At 42.8% G+C, this 14,650-nt stretch overlaps 1 protein-coding gene across 1 annotated transcript in view; it reads right to left on the minus strand.

Annotated features, from left to right (window-relative positions):
• GUCY1A1 (guanylate cyclase 1 soluble subunit alpha 1) overlaps nt 1-12,215 on the minus strand; it is a 37,935-nt gene extending 25,720 nt beyond the window's left edge. Inside the window, exon 1 of the mRNA XM_037378137.1 lies at nt 12,093-12,215. The gene's annotated coding sequence lies outside the window, so the exon portion shown is untranslated. The remainder of the gene's footprint in view (nt 1-12,092) is intronic.
• Nucleotides 12,216-14,650: the final 2,435 nt, after the last annotated feature.

Here is a 14,650-nt window from a genome sequence, read left to right on the forward strand (position 1 = left end):
AAATACGCACTTAATGACTAACACTAGCCTGCTGTTAGTATATACCATCTCTGTAATACAACTGAAAATTAAAGAAATAAAGATGTAGATTTTGGCTTACTGTAGAATGTTTGATCCGTGACGCTTGTTAACTGTCTCCAGTGGAAGCTGGAATTATCGCGGCTACTGATCTTTCAAATCCTCCCGTTCCATTTATTCTACTTTTTTTTTAAGCATGTGAAACAAATCAAATTGCAGAGTGTTTCTCAGATTACTTTTGCACAGGAAAGGTCAGCACATGCAAATGACAGCAGCAGGGAGAAGGTGGCAAAGCAGAACTGACTCGGAGGTAACCGCCGTGCTCACCACATACTCCGTGTGGAGCTTCCCCTTGGCCTTGGTGGCGGTTTGTTGTTAAAGACTAAGGTGACAACGTGGCCCTGCAGAAAAATCAGCTGAAAATATTTATGGGTTATTCAGCTCTGACACATCTATTTTGAAACAAAAGGAATGCATGGGACAGACTCTAGCAGAAATCTAGGTTATTCAGATCTAGAAATGTGAGACCCTTCACAAAGAAATTTCTCAAGTCAGTATTAAACTGTAGCTTCTTGTTTTAATAATATTTTCAGTGAAAATCAGAAGATCATTTTGCCACTGATCACGATGCAAAGAAAAACACATGACATGTATGCTACTTTTCCAAACCGTCAGCAGAGCTAAACAGCAGAGAAAAGACCCATTCTGACAGCTACAAAATGTTACCAAATAGTAGCAGCCTTGGTCAGTGCTGCTCTCCCAGTTGTAACAGCTGCATTTGGAAAGATGTAGCAGGTTTCAAAGCACGCATTATACTGATTCAAGTGCATTAGCTGTTGAATTGCAGCTTTTTGTAACAATATCAAAGTTGAATATTAAATCCCACAAATAGTGTCATCCAGCTTTTTTGAAACTAGTATCTGCTTCAGTCCTGGCTGTTCTAGTGCCAGAGTGCTGGGCACGGACTGGCACAGGAACATATGCGTGGCTTGAAACGCTTGTAAATTCTGTTGAAATTCACTGATTATTTCTGTGGCAAGCATTTCAGATTATCAGAGATTAAACAGGTTAAGAGATTTGGAGGAATGGAAATCCAAGCAAGGGTCGACAAGGAACACAGTGCAGAACCTCTCATTGGATGTACCAGCCACTGGCCTCTAATCCGACGTACAAATTCAGGGTTTAAATATGGAGGTAAATCAAATTTATTTTAACCATAAGGGTTCTGCTATTTTATCCCACAAACTTCTGTGACTTTTTGGGCAAGGCCCTCAGGTCTTTCTCTCATCAGGAAAATGCAGATATTTTTTTCCATAAAACACGGGAGATAATTTTACCAGAGGACTTGGATTTTCCAAATGTCTAGAATCATACGGAAAATTCTTAGCAAAGAACATACTTGTCATCCAAACTAATATGCTTCTGTGATACAAAGCCTGAACTTTGTGCACTGTATGAACCACGGGGTAATCTTCCTGGAGTTACTCTAGGTGGAGCATCTAGAACTGTCCACAGCTCTCCATCTCACACCTGTGTAACTACCTGCACTGCCTGCAGTGATGTTAACATCGCAGTATTCTTGCCAAAGCCTGAAAGATCAAAGCTCTGCTCCATTTCTCAGGTAGCATAGTTCTTCTCATTTATCACAATAACTGCCGTTCTCTATTAAGTAAGAGATAAAAAGGAGGCAAGGGAGATACAAACAGAATAAAGGAGCAGGGAAAAAGAAACAGAAGAAAGCAGAGAGGGAAGCCTACAGAAGGACACAAGAATTAAAAGATCCATAAGGAAGAAGGAAAACATGGGCAATGGAACAAAATAATTTGCAAAGGTACAGACAGTTCTCATATTGATATATTGCTTTTTCTCTACCACAAGTCTACTGGAGTATGGTGGGTACTTATGCAAATAATTTTTCTGTAAACTGCCAGTATGAAATGATAATTTCAAAGAGCTTTTCAGCAATATTCCAGATTTTAGGGGAATTTTGTTCTGTGGTAGTTACAGCTTGTGTTTCAACCAACTCTGATTGTTATATATATTACTCTCTGTTGCACTGCTAGGGAAGGATACGTATTTATCACCCTGATTTGGCTGCCAAGACCCAATTTCTAGTTTCGGTGTTTTGCTTCACCAGCACCTATTGGGAGGCAGGGAGCGACATCCCTTGTTTTGCTGCGTTGTTTAGTGAAGCTATCCTATGTTAATAAAGAAGTAAACACTTTCTACACTTGGACATTTCAAAAGTTATTTCCTAGTATTTTGTTTTAAATGACACCGATTTACAAGTTAAAGGCCAGACACACATTGTTTAAGATTTCATAGCTTGATGTTTTGGTTTTTTTAAAGATATTTCACTTCTCTCTTGCAATATGTCTATAAGGAACCTCTTTCCCCTCTCCATTGGGCCTTCTGACATACCACTTAGTGCTGCACGTGCATCCGAGATGCCAGGACAGAAGCACGACTGCCCCGGCTTCCTTGCCCACCCTGCCCTGCGTTCCAGTGTGGCAGCACACAAGTAAGTGCACTGGTGCAGCCAGGGCCAGTGACCGCGAGCCAGACCCCTCTCCCACCGTGCCACCACGGCGGGTGAGCAACTGTACGGGCACCCAGTTCCCAGTTCAAGGTGTGGCAGTGCTGGGAGCCTCTGGGTTTCAGTCCTCCAGCAAAACGAGTAAGGAACACAGCTTGAGGGTCTCACTCTAGAGGCTAGGATCCCCCCAGAGAGCAGCAGCTACAGAGAAGCAGCAGCGGGGGCGTGCGGACACAGCAGCCCACCGACGGGCACTGTGTGCTGCTCACCCCGGAGCGGCAGGTCAGGACCGCAGGGTATCTCAGCTGTGTTACCTCTACTGAGGTGACCAGCTCATCGCAATTTACTTCACTGAGAGCCAAAACAAATATCACATGCCATTGATAAACACCTTTGTCCCAACACTTCAGCTTGTGCAGTGACGAACGACCCAAATACCGCAAAGTTTGCTTTTAGCGTGGGAGCTGCCCCACACCAAGGGCCCCTCAAGTACTGTTTCCTACCAAAAAGTTGAGAACAACCACTCTGTGTGTGCCGTTTTCTAAGTCTGTAAAATGGGCATCCACCACTGAACAGCTTTTTGGGTTTTTTTCTTCATTATACTAAGAAATCATCTTCATTCCAAAAAAAGGAGCCAGATAAGAGGACATCTCCAACCTGCTACGTTGCATACTGGTGCCATGAATAGTGGCTCCAAGCCAGCACAGAACAGCTCAGCTGTTTCAGACATGAATGGGCAGAAAGCTGGACAGTGAACTGTGGGAGAAAACTGAAAAATTAACCAAAAGCAAATTCCAGCCCTAGCAAGTCCATATGTACTTAGAGGAGTACTTCAAATAGGTTTCGAATGTTGTTTTTATATTTTCCTTAAAATAAATGCTCCTTTGACTGGAAAGTTACATTTATCATTAACCGGGTTCTTGATAAAAGAAATCTCATAACAAATAACAGGTTCCACCTCTGTGTTTATCTGCTTATCTTCTCTTATCCAGATAAGAGGATGTCTCCAACTTGCCTTTTTTTTTTGTTTTTTTGTTTTTAAACCAAAAAGAGGATGCTACATAGCAAGTTCCCTCTTTTTCTAGAAATACATGAAATTCCATGATGAAAAGGCTGAGAGACCATGTGTATAGCTGGGGAAGAGGGAGGGAACGAGACGCATGAATTCCCAGAAGATAACACCAGAGACCTAAGTTTAAGGATAAAGGAAGGTGGCATTTCCTCCATGAAAAATTTCCTGCCAAGATGAAGAAAACATTTTTTTAAGCCTTTTGGCATGCTGAAGCATCCAGCAGCACCATGAATCATCAGAGTGTACACCCTCAGCAGGTAAAAAACCACAACAAGGAAAGCAAGTCTACTGCACCATGTGTAGTCTTCTTACACAGGGTTGGAAACATTCACCATTTCTGCTTACGGTGCAGGTGATGCTGAAAATTCAAAACACTTGTTTTAAATATTTGTACCTGGCAAGTTCCAACGAGACAAAAGCGCTAACTTCACAAGTATCCTGACACTGCAGAAATGAAGTTCTCACAGTATCACAAGTATCTCTGCAGTATATTCATGTTGTAAACCTTTGCTCTGGGTTTTCAATTCTGTTTATTACCAGCATCTAAATCCCACAGTGCCCATACTATATTAAGCTGACAACAGGATTGCGTTCCTAAGTAATGCAGCTTCTTTGTTAAGAGACAGAGTACCAACCCCAAGTTTAGCATTACAGATCTTAATGTGTTTACTTATATTTTACTAAAGATTATGAATATTTTTCATGATTGTAGAGTAACAGTTGGAAAAGAAAACAGTGAGGATATGTTACATAAAAACTTGCACAGAAAACCTTTTATGGCATATTTATTCCAGCATCAGATAGGTCAGCCATTTACAGTACAGTACATTACAGCAACTGCAAGAAAATCTGGGGTTTTTTAAATGCATCAACCCCAATAGATGCTTTTGTGCCACTGCTGCTGTCGTTTCGATTTATTTTTTTCCCTGTTCCAATTTATTGCTAGCTAAAATCTGCCCACAACATGGGCAGAGATGGATGTTCTTTTTTAGCTTTTGCTACATGTAAATCATAATCCTGTATTCCATCAGTGCTCCTGGTTCTTCACCGCTTCAAAGCCTATTTGAAAAGATACTTTTACCTTTTAATTCCCCTTTATTGTTTAAACCTATCTTTGCTTAGAACTTAGTGTTGCTTAGAAATGCAAATTACTTTCAAGGAGAAACTGGAAGGAAGATAGCATGAAACCATATTTTATATATTATATTAAGCTACCATTTAAAATGGTTTTACTAGTGCCAGTCACTCATCTTCTAAGAGCATAATCATTGTCATGATGCCCACCACGATCTCATGCATGGTATAGCTGCATACTTCAAACCTCGACTAAGCTGTGACTCTGTTGGTTCTAAAATTTACCAGTTATGGTCAACGACTTCTTCCACATACAGTTCACCATCATGCTGCATCTCCCACACATCTGGAGCATGTGACACGCAAAGTAAGTCCAGAGCTGATCTAAGTTGAGACTGATTTTCAGACCAGCTGTAGATTTTCAGCGTCACACTGCACACGTAGCCTCATGAGCCCATTAAAATGCCTAACTGCTTACTGGAAGCCAAGTCTCCTCTACGCTGTGTCACTTCCACCACACAAACAAATGTTTTTGTCTGGGAAGGGAACTATTTCATTATCTTTTAGCACTCATGTAGGCCACCACTCAGTCAGTGAGATTGATACTTGGTCAACATGTGAAAATTCTCGTGGAGCCTTTGCTTAAACTCAAATACTGGCGTTTACACCCCGGTCTGGTCAGTTCATCCTTGAGCAGGTTGCTCAGCACAGAAATTGTGCCAACGTTATCTTGCATTCTTTTTCTCCATCACTGTTGCTAGATGTATTGTTTATTTTAAGTTTCCAGAAGGCCCAAAATAAGATCAGGGCTGTACACAAATATACAATAAAAAGCTGATGTTTGATCAGAAGGGGTTGCCTTTGAATAGCTCAGACAGGAGAATGGAGGATGAAAGGAGGTGTTATGATGCCTCTTTTAGATGTGGGGAAATCAGGCACACTGGAGATCGGACTGCAGCTGAGCTAAGTGTATCCAGATCTCTTTAACAGAGTTACACAAGTATTTTTGTCCATGAGTTTAGTAGATCCGAGTGATTTACAAAACTCAGGTCAAACCTTATAAAAATTTGCAGACAGATTTTAAAAAATAAATATGGGATCAAAACACTTGCACATTTCTACAAGTGAAATGCAAATAGATTTTGCAGGTAGGGTTCAGAAAAGGGTGTAGGTGCTATATATAAAAGTAGAACAAGGAAGGTATCCTCACCTGATAGCTTCATGCCTAACACACACCAGGTTTAACTTCATTCTCTCATTTCTGAAGACTGTACTTGCTTATAGGAAAGGCATTCCCTCTTGGCTGGTTTTAGTAATAACATGCAACCTGTTTGGGAACCTTTCACTGCATCAAAATAAGCATTTAATTCAATCCAACATTACTTGTAATTATTCCTGTCATTATTTCCTGAAGTTTTTGAGGAAAAATAAAATAGTTCCACATTGTCTAAAAGCCCTGAAAAGTTTCTTAAGCCACAAGACTGTCCTTCCCTTCATACCATTCTTTCCATGTGGAAATTCTAACATCCTATCTCTAAATATGCTTTGTGAGTTCTATGGACTAATGGCTATATTTTCACCAAAATTGGAACCATTTATCAATCCACCAAATGTTTTTCTCAATATGAGGCAAGTGGTTTTGCACTCTCAGCTTGCCAGTGCAAACAGACAGCTATGAAGACAATTTTGGCAAAAAGTAAAAAAAATTTTTTAAAAAAATTAAAGTTAGATTGATGCACGCTTTCTTCAAAGACATGGAAATTTTGCCATTTTTAGCAGTGCTATTTAAAACAGGGACTGCAGTGAGTATTTTAGGCTCCAGGGTGCCTGCAGCCAGGACTAGGGAGCCACCAGCTATTAATACAAGCAGGTACCCCTCCCTATTAACCAGAAAACAGCAAGTGGGTATACTGCTTTGTGTTTTCAAATCACGGAAATAATTATGAGCAAATACAAAATCCCAATTTTTCCATGCAACAAACTGGAAATCTTGCTGAGGTGTTCCTCCATTGTAGTCAGGCTTTTACTAATGCTCTTTCATGTGTGAAGAGTTTCTGTATTTGCTGAGGAGGGAAATCAGCTTTCCCTGAACAACTTTTGTCAGTCTCCATCTGTATCAAGCGCCAAGTGAAATGAAAGGTTAAAATAAAATTAAACACACATTTACCTTGGTCAGCATTAGAAAGGCAATCATCACTGTACAACACACCCCTTTCTCACACACCATGGAGAAACCTGTTTCTGGGATCCCAAAAATAACTGTGCTATTACTTATTAAAAGTGGAGAGCTGAGCAGCAACTACTGTATGTGGCATCATGGAAAACTTAAGTTTTACTGCACCCTCTGGAATCGACGATGTTCTAGAATTACACCAAGTGGATTCCCACAAAATATAGTTTCACCAAAGGAGTGATATATTTATGTTCTGAATACCTTAGAACGGGGCTGAGGAAGAGAGTCACTTAATGAATGTATGTTTCTTTCAATTTCTGTTTGTGGAGGAGAAAATAATTAAAGGATTTTAGGACTTCACCTTCTAGGAAGAAATTTTTACTCACACTGAAACAATCGGATGACTTGCCCGGGTTATTCCCTGCAACCCTCTCATACCAATAGCTGTCTAAGGGCTAGATTCTACAATGCTTTATAACATCTTTGGAACTGGTTCCAGCCTCCTCCATGACGATGCACACACCCTAGATCACACTCCCCACAATTAAAGCACTCTTCCCGAGCCACTGTATGGCTGACCTATTTTCTATATGGCTTCAGCCGAAACAATCAATGGGCATAGCCATGCGTAAAGTGCAAGGCACAGTCGAACAGCCCCAGGAGAGGGTTTCAGACAGCTCTGTGCCCCATAGCCCCGTGCTGGGGTCCAAGTCTTCATGCCTTTTTCACTGTGCCCTAGGGCAGAGAGAAAGTGGCCTTGGCACTCCAGCAGGGACAGCACAGCATCCTGTCCCGCTCAGACAGACACATATGCACAAGAGGTACGGACAGGAGGTCTCGTCACAGAAATATCCTCTCAGAAATAATGCACGAGGTCACAGCTCGGTTATCATCCAGGCCTCGCGTGCTCCCTGTAAGAAATCATCCTACTGGTGCTGACTTGCACGAGGCTTGTTTGAATACTTCTGCTAGCAGGGCACCGTCCTCTCGGAACAGCAACTCCTAGTATGAATGTGGAAGAAGGAAATCAATTCACAAGTTGGCCTTTAAGTAACGCAAAGGAACTAATTGAAGGAGTTGGAGCAGTAAAATCAAGAATAATGTCTACCACAACACCACTGAGCTCAAGGAGCAGGGAGGGTGCCTAATGCACCGGTGAGGGTCTGAGCTGCGGAACCGGGCACTTCAATCAAATCATAATATGAGTTAAAACACTCTGCAGTTAAACGTGAAAGCAGTAATATTCTTAGCAAGGGCACTGATTCCACTTAACAGAACTATCACATGATAGAAAATGCAATGAAAAATAAGTAGAAGTGAGTCTCACAAAAGACTGCTCTGATGGGGTGGGATTCTCTCAAAGGCTGAAGGCCTGTGGAAGGCCTAAAGCTCAAATTTACTTGGGGCCTGAAGCTACAAACAGGACTTGGCGACGTCTCTCTACGGTAAAATAAAATTAACCCCTAGAGAATGTATTTGCTCTGACTTCAGTCATGAAGCAGCAGAACAACTGACAGCAGTAAAACCTGCACCCCTGTGAAAGGGGAGCAGATGTCAGCTTGCTCCAGACTCTGCCATCCACAAAAATAACTAAGCATCCCGTGTGAGCTACAGGCCATAAACCAGGAGCCAAAATGATACGAAAGCACTAGCCCTGACCTAAGAGTGGCATCACCTGAGTAGGACAACCAAAAAACCCAGAAGAACAGCATATTGCAAAGTAAGTTGCAGTCAATACCTGTGTTAGAAGTAAAAGGCTTCATCAGAGATATTAACATAGTCTTTTTGATTGTTTCATAGCAGGTGGATCTATAAGCAAAAACCTTACAAAAACCTGCACTCTCTTAACAAATTTTGTTGCCTTTATTACAAATCATGAGCTAGAAGCCGTAGTGCATTTATGCACATGCTTAGATCCTATCAGAAATTTAGAATTAAATAGATACTAACATTCTGTCCTGTGTTGCTTTCTTGAACAAAGCTTATGCCCTGAACACTAACTTAAAAATATAATATCTGTTCAATGATAAACTTGAATATCCACTCCTGGTACAACTAGTCATGCAAGACTTGCTGAATATATATCATATATGTTAGAACCGTATCTCAGATGCTCAAAATGTGCAGAAAAGAATATTCAAAGTAATGTCAAATTTGGCTTAATTTAAATTTCAAATGCTAATAATCTGAAATGCAATGCTAAGCATCTAAATAAATGTCGTGAATTTTAATAAACCACAGACAATAAAGGTCTTTAAAAATGAAATAGTACAAAATGTGCAAGGAATTCTAGCAAAGAAACTAATGGCAGCTCTCCATGGCTCCATTTTCATTTGCTAATAAAATGTGCAAGCTGAGAAATAATGTTTTCTGAATACCGTTACAACAAAATTCATTCAAACACGCCCTGAGGCTTCCAATAACTATTTTAAGTCGTCTTTTTACCCAGACTGATTTTTTCTTAAATGAGTAAGTTTGTATCAGAAAAGGAAACTTGCTGCATGTCTACAGAGTGGATACAAAACACAGACAGTACCTTCTAATAAATATTTTCTTGTTGATAATTTAGAAGGTTGTGTCTGCTTCCTTAGATTACTGTGGTGCTTTGTTATTTTTTTTTTTTTTAAACTAAGATACAATTTACCACATATTTTTGTTCAACAACTCCTTTCAGTTAAGAGCAAAACAACTGTATTTGCTACAAACTCTACCTTGACTTCCTGGATTCTTATTTTGAGCCTCTCTCTCTCCCTCTCTCTCTTTTAGAATTTCAAACAGATGGCATTTATCTTCATAATGGCTGTGATATTTTGCCTTTTATTACATGACATAACCAGATTTTGACTGCTACTGATATTTTGAGCATTAGATTTTATTATAAACTCTTACTTATGTTTTGATTTCACTACGGGATCTGTTTTGAAACAGACTGTCACAGAATGCTTAAAGACATTTTTTAAAGAAAGCATTAATCAGAATAAGACAAATATACAAGACTTCAGTACTTACTTTTATGGACACAACATTAAAGACTAACCTTGACTTCTCATTTTTAATGGGTAATTGAAAACTTAATTGAATAATTTAGGCAAATACCCAGTAAGTGAACCAGGGGGAGAAGGGATGGTGAGCCATTTTATTGCTAATGTCAAAAAAGGGTAAGAAACTCACTGCAGAAAAACTAAATCCCTTACTTTCTCCTCCAATGTTTGCCTCACGATCTTACACTGTCATGACTCACAATAGCTGCAAGCTACGTAACTCCCCAGAAAAAAAAAAATACAACCAAGAGATCTCAAGATGCGATTTCCTTCTTTCTCCTCTCCTGGTTTTCCTGCCTGCTTTACACCGGCATGATTTCAGCAGTTGCTCTTCTCTTCTGAGAACGTGAAGCATAAAGTCTTTTATTTCACTGTTACAGCATTCCCTATGCTTCCTCACAATCACCTAGTTCATTTAAGGTTCTTGCTATTGGCAAAGCAAAGAGAACAGTCATCACAGCTGCAGAATGTATGGCCATACGCAGCACCCCAGAGCAACACAATCCAAGGAAGAAACTTCTCTACAATAAAGAGAACTTTCCATGCTGGCATTTGTAACACATTTGCATGCATTCTCTGGTTGCTTAAATTGCTTAACTTCTCTGATTAATTATGTAAAATAGTTTGTTACCAGAATCTCTTTCCAGCATGAGCTGCCACCACCTTTTGTTCCTAACCCTAGAAAAGCAGCAGACCTGTTTATGCGATTTGAAGTGTATGCTTCCTTGCACCTACTTTCTGTAGTTTGGAAACAATCTTAATCATAACTACATGAAAAGGGAGTTGGCTGCACTGGGAGTTTTGTCTTGGGAAAAACTGTAAGATTAGACCATTTCCAAATAAGTCAAACATTTTGTTCTATTCACAGAAAGATAATTAAAGCCTTAACACTTGTTACGCAAAATCACTCTGTTACATTATTCTGTAATTCTGTATTCAGAGGCTTCACAATGCAAAACTGGAGTGGATAAGAATTTCTTTTTTCCTGCTAATATTCCACCCATTGAAAAGCATTACCATTTCCCTTTAGACCAGCCCGGACACAGCACCGTGTCACCCGCAGGCCGGTGAAGGTGCACAGCCCAAACACAGTATCACGAGCAGTGCATTGCACCACCACACTTGGTTTTAGCAATACTGCCTTGCTCAGGACTTTTTTCCTGTTAATTCACCCTTCGAACGTAGAACTCGCCCTTTGAACTTAGAAAGTCATCTCAGTACAGACACAGACTAAGTGACCAGTTGCTAAAATAGAGCCATTTTAGGAGCAGCATTACATCAAGCTTGAGAGAATACGTAAGATGCTTTACATACAAGAAAAACTTTTCAAGTGTCTCGTGTTTATACTAAAGATAATTTTACAAAGGGACTACTAGGCCTAGGCGAGTAATGGTAGCTGAACCTTAGCCACAGAAACAACTCCACCCACTCAGAAAGGGAATTACAAGCCTAAAGTACTGGGGAAAAAACAAACAACCCCCCCCCCACACACACACAGAAAGAATAGTGGATCTAAGAAAACCGACCAAAAAAGTAAAAAAGTAAACTGCCAGTCATAATGAATATGACACGGCTTGTGGTTTCATTTATTCTTCCTAGAAAAAAAAAAAAAAAAAAAAGAAAGAAAAAAAGAATTGGAATAGTAAATGCAAAAATGAAGTTATTGTTAGAGCATCGAGTATGTGATTAAAAGCCGGTTTTGTGTCTAACTCGTGCAGTGCAACGGTGCTAATTACTGTGAAAACCCGGTAAGAAGCCTCACCCAGGTGTAATGCAGTAAATCGAGCCTGAATGGGTTTAATTAGCTCGACGGGCACCAGCAGCAGCGAATTCTTAGAAAGCCGAGGATGCACACAGGCCGCCGACGTGCCCCTGGCGGCTGCTGCCCCTGGCGGCTGAAGCCCCCGGCCCGCTCCCCGCCCCGTTATCTCGCCCGATGCCGCACCTGGCCGGGGGCACGGCGCCAGCGGGGCTCAGGGTGCCGAGGGCTCCCCGCGACACCACCGCTCCCCGCCCGCTCCCGGGGCTCAGCCCCGCACCGCACGGCCGGGCAGGGCCCGACGCCGCCCCGGCCCCCCAGCCCCGCTCCCCGCGGGCACGGCCGGGCGCCCCGTCCCAGCGCTGTCCAGGGTCCCCGCCGCGCCGCTCCGCGCCGCGCCGCGGGCGCCGCTCACTCACCATGGCGGGGGCCGCCGCGGCCGCGCAGCCCCACCGAGGGCTCTGGGCAGGCGCCGTGCGCTCCCCGCCGCCGCCAAGGTGTATTTGGGGAGCGGGCGCGGCGCGGCGGCGGGGCCGCCCGGGCGGGCGGGGGCGCGGCGGGAGGGGCCTCCCCGCGGGCCCAATCAGGGCCGGGGCGGGCGGCACCGGGGGCGGCGGCCGGACCGGGGGAGGGGGCGGCACTGGGGACGGCAGCGGTACCGGGGGAGGCGCGCTGTCCCCGCTGGCACGGCGCGCCCCTTGCGCGGCCACGGGTCTTCCGCGGGGCTTGGCGGAGGAGCGCTGCGGCCGGGCTGCGGCGGAGGGCCGGCGGTGCCCGGCGGTGCCCGGTGCGGCGGAGGGCCGGCGGTGCCCGGTGCGGCGGAGGGCCAGCGGTGCCCGGCCGCCGTGCGCCTCCCCCCGTCTCCGTGCGGCGCCGCGCGGTTCGGATGTCGGGCAGCGCCGGTTTGCGCAGAGCCAGCAGCCGCCGTGTGCGGCTTCCGCAGCCGGTGTCACCAGGGGTGGCAAGGGGCTGTGGTGACTCGTGTGTGTCCCCAAGCATCCCTCCGCCCGCCCTGCCAGCCTGTGCTACCGCATTCGTTTTACTCACACTTTACTGCGGCTGTGGTTTACTTGTTGCTGGTGCTACTATGCACATTTGCAAGATACTCATTGTTCCTGCAGCTTTGGGGTGCGACTGTTGAAACCAATAGCTAAGCAATGGCAGAAGGGGAACGGCACCTTCCCCAGTCGGCACAGAAAACAAGAATCGTTCAAAAAACTTCAGAATATTGGACAGCCAAGTTCAATTTAGAACACTAATTCATAAAACACTTTTTCTAGCATTGCCCGGGTCTGAAATCATACTCTTGATTCTTGTGTGCCACCATTGAAACAGAGCAACTCCACAATTTTTAAATCTTCATGAACGCCATAGCGCATTCATCATACTCTCACTGTGAAAACAGTGGTTGGTGTTTGGAAGCCCAGGGTCAGAAACAATTATCTTGTAGGACAATTAACAGTGACTGACCTCACAGCAGGATTAGCTGCCTTGTCAAGCCACATGGCAGCGAACAGATTTCACCAAAAGAAACAGCTTTTGTGAGCTGAGGGATGAGTTTGGAGCAGCACCATACGTACCTACACAGCAAGAGATGAACGGGTGTAATTTCTCGTAGCTCGCTGTTGTAGCTTCACAGGCTGGTGAGGGAGAGAGGGTTGAAATCAATCAAAACAAAAGCAGCACATCTGCAAGTGGTTTTGAACAGACCAGCTCTACATGAGCCAGGTTATCAAAGCTCCAGGTGTGACTGTTTTGTTGCCTCCTTGCCTGCCAGAAGTGAAAAACGATTTAATAAATACATCTGCTTCACACCATGCATCCCTCCCTGCCGTGACAGAAGAAGAGAAACCTGTCACCTAAAGAACTGATGAATTTCTTCAACCACCGGTTAGTCAGCTGAAAATAATCTGCCAAAGCCCATTTTGATGACATTTCTGAAGTTGTTGACAAGCAACGTGAAACTTAATCAAGTGCTAAATAGTCTAGGACACTACACATCTCATAAAAGTATTGTATTAATAGAAAATGTATTGGCGCAGCCTCTTGCCTACAGAAACAATGCTTAGTCTCAAGGCAAGGCACAATCTTGCTAATGCTTGCCCTCACCTGCAAACTAGCCAAATTCTTGCTGCTCAGCCTTACTTTTCTTGCCTCAGGGAACCAGCTTTTTCTGTAAAAGCCAAACCAGCTTCTGAGACACCAATGTAAATGAATTCCATTATCAAGTTCCTGTGCCGAAAAGGAGTAAGAGCCGCTTATTTCAGGGTGCGCTGTGCAAATTTAGATATGATGATCACTGCAGTGTAAAGCTGCTGGGCCCAGTGTGACAAACTAATGCTAGGCAAGAAAGGTGAATTTGGACATTTGGTGAGCGATGGGATCATCAGCACCAAAAGGTCTCCCAGACTTCTTGAAAAGCCACTGTTTGTCCCTATCACATCTGTCGCTGTGTGCCTACGAGTAATGACTTGCAAAATTGCACCAAATAAAAAACAAAGAAAGCACTTAGGAGTAAGACATTTGCAGTGATTAACTGGAAGACGAAAATAGTATTTCAAATTTTATTAATTAAAATAGTAATATAAGGCAGTATTCATTTCACTTTAGCCATTGAAATGTTAGTTCTCCAAACAAAATTAATTAGATAAATTTCTTCCATAAGATGCTACAAATACTAAAAAGACAACATGTTTTCATCAAGAAACACTTATGTCCCACTTAAAAATGGCTACATTTTATTCAGTTTCTTCTTTACATTAAAGGTCTCTTTTATTAACCAATAAAATAGAAAGATTATATTATATGTAATGATGCTAAGATATATGTATATATACATAGGCATGATATATACAAGGGCATGATAATTCAGAGCAAAATTAGCACTCCTAAACTGCCATTTACTGGCATCTGCTGTATTTAAATCAAGTTTGCCAAATCAGATGTCTTCAAAGAAGCACCTCTCAAATTTATCATC

The sequence above is a fragment of the Falco rusticolus genome, chromosome 1 (assembly GCF_015220075.1).
Source record: "Falco rusticolus isolate bFalRus1 chromosome 1, bFalRus1.pri, whole genome shotgun sequence".
Taxonomy (NCBI): Eukaryota; Metazoa; Chordata; class Aves; order Falconiformes; family Falconidae; genus Falco; species Falco rusticolus.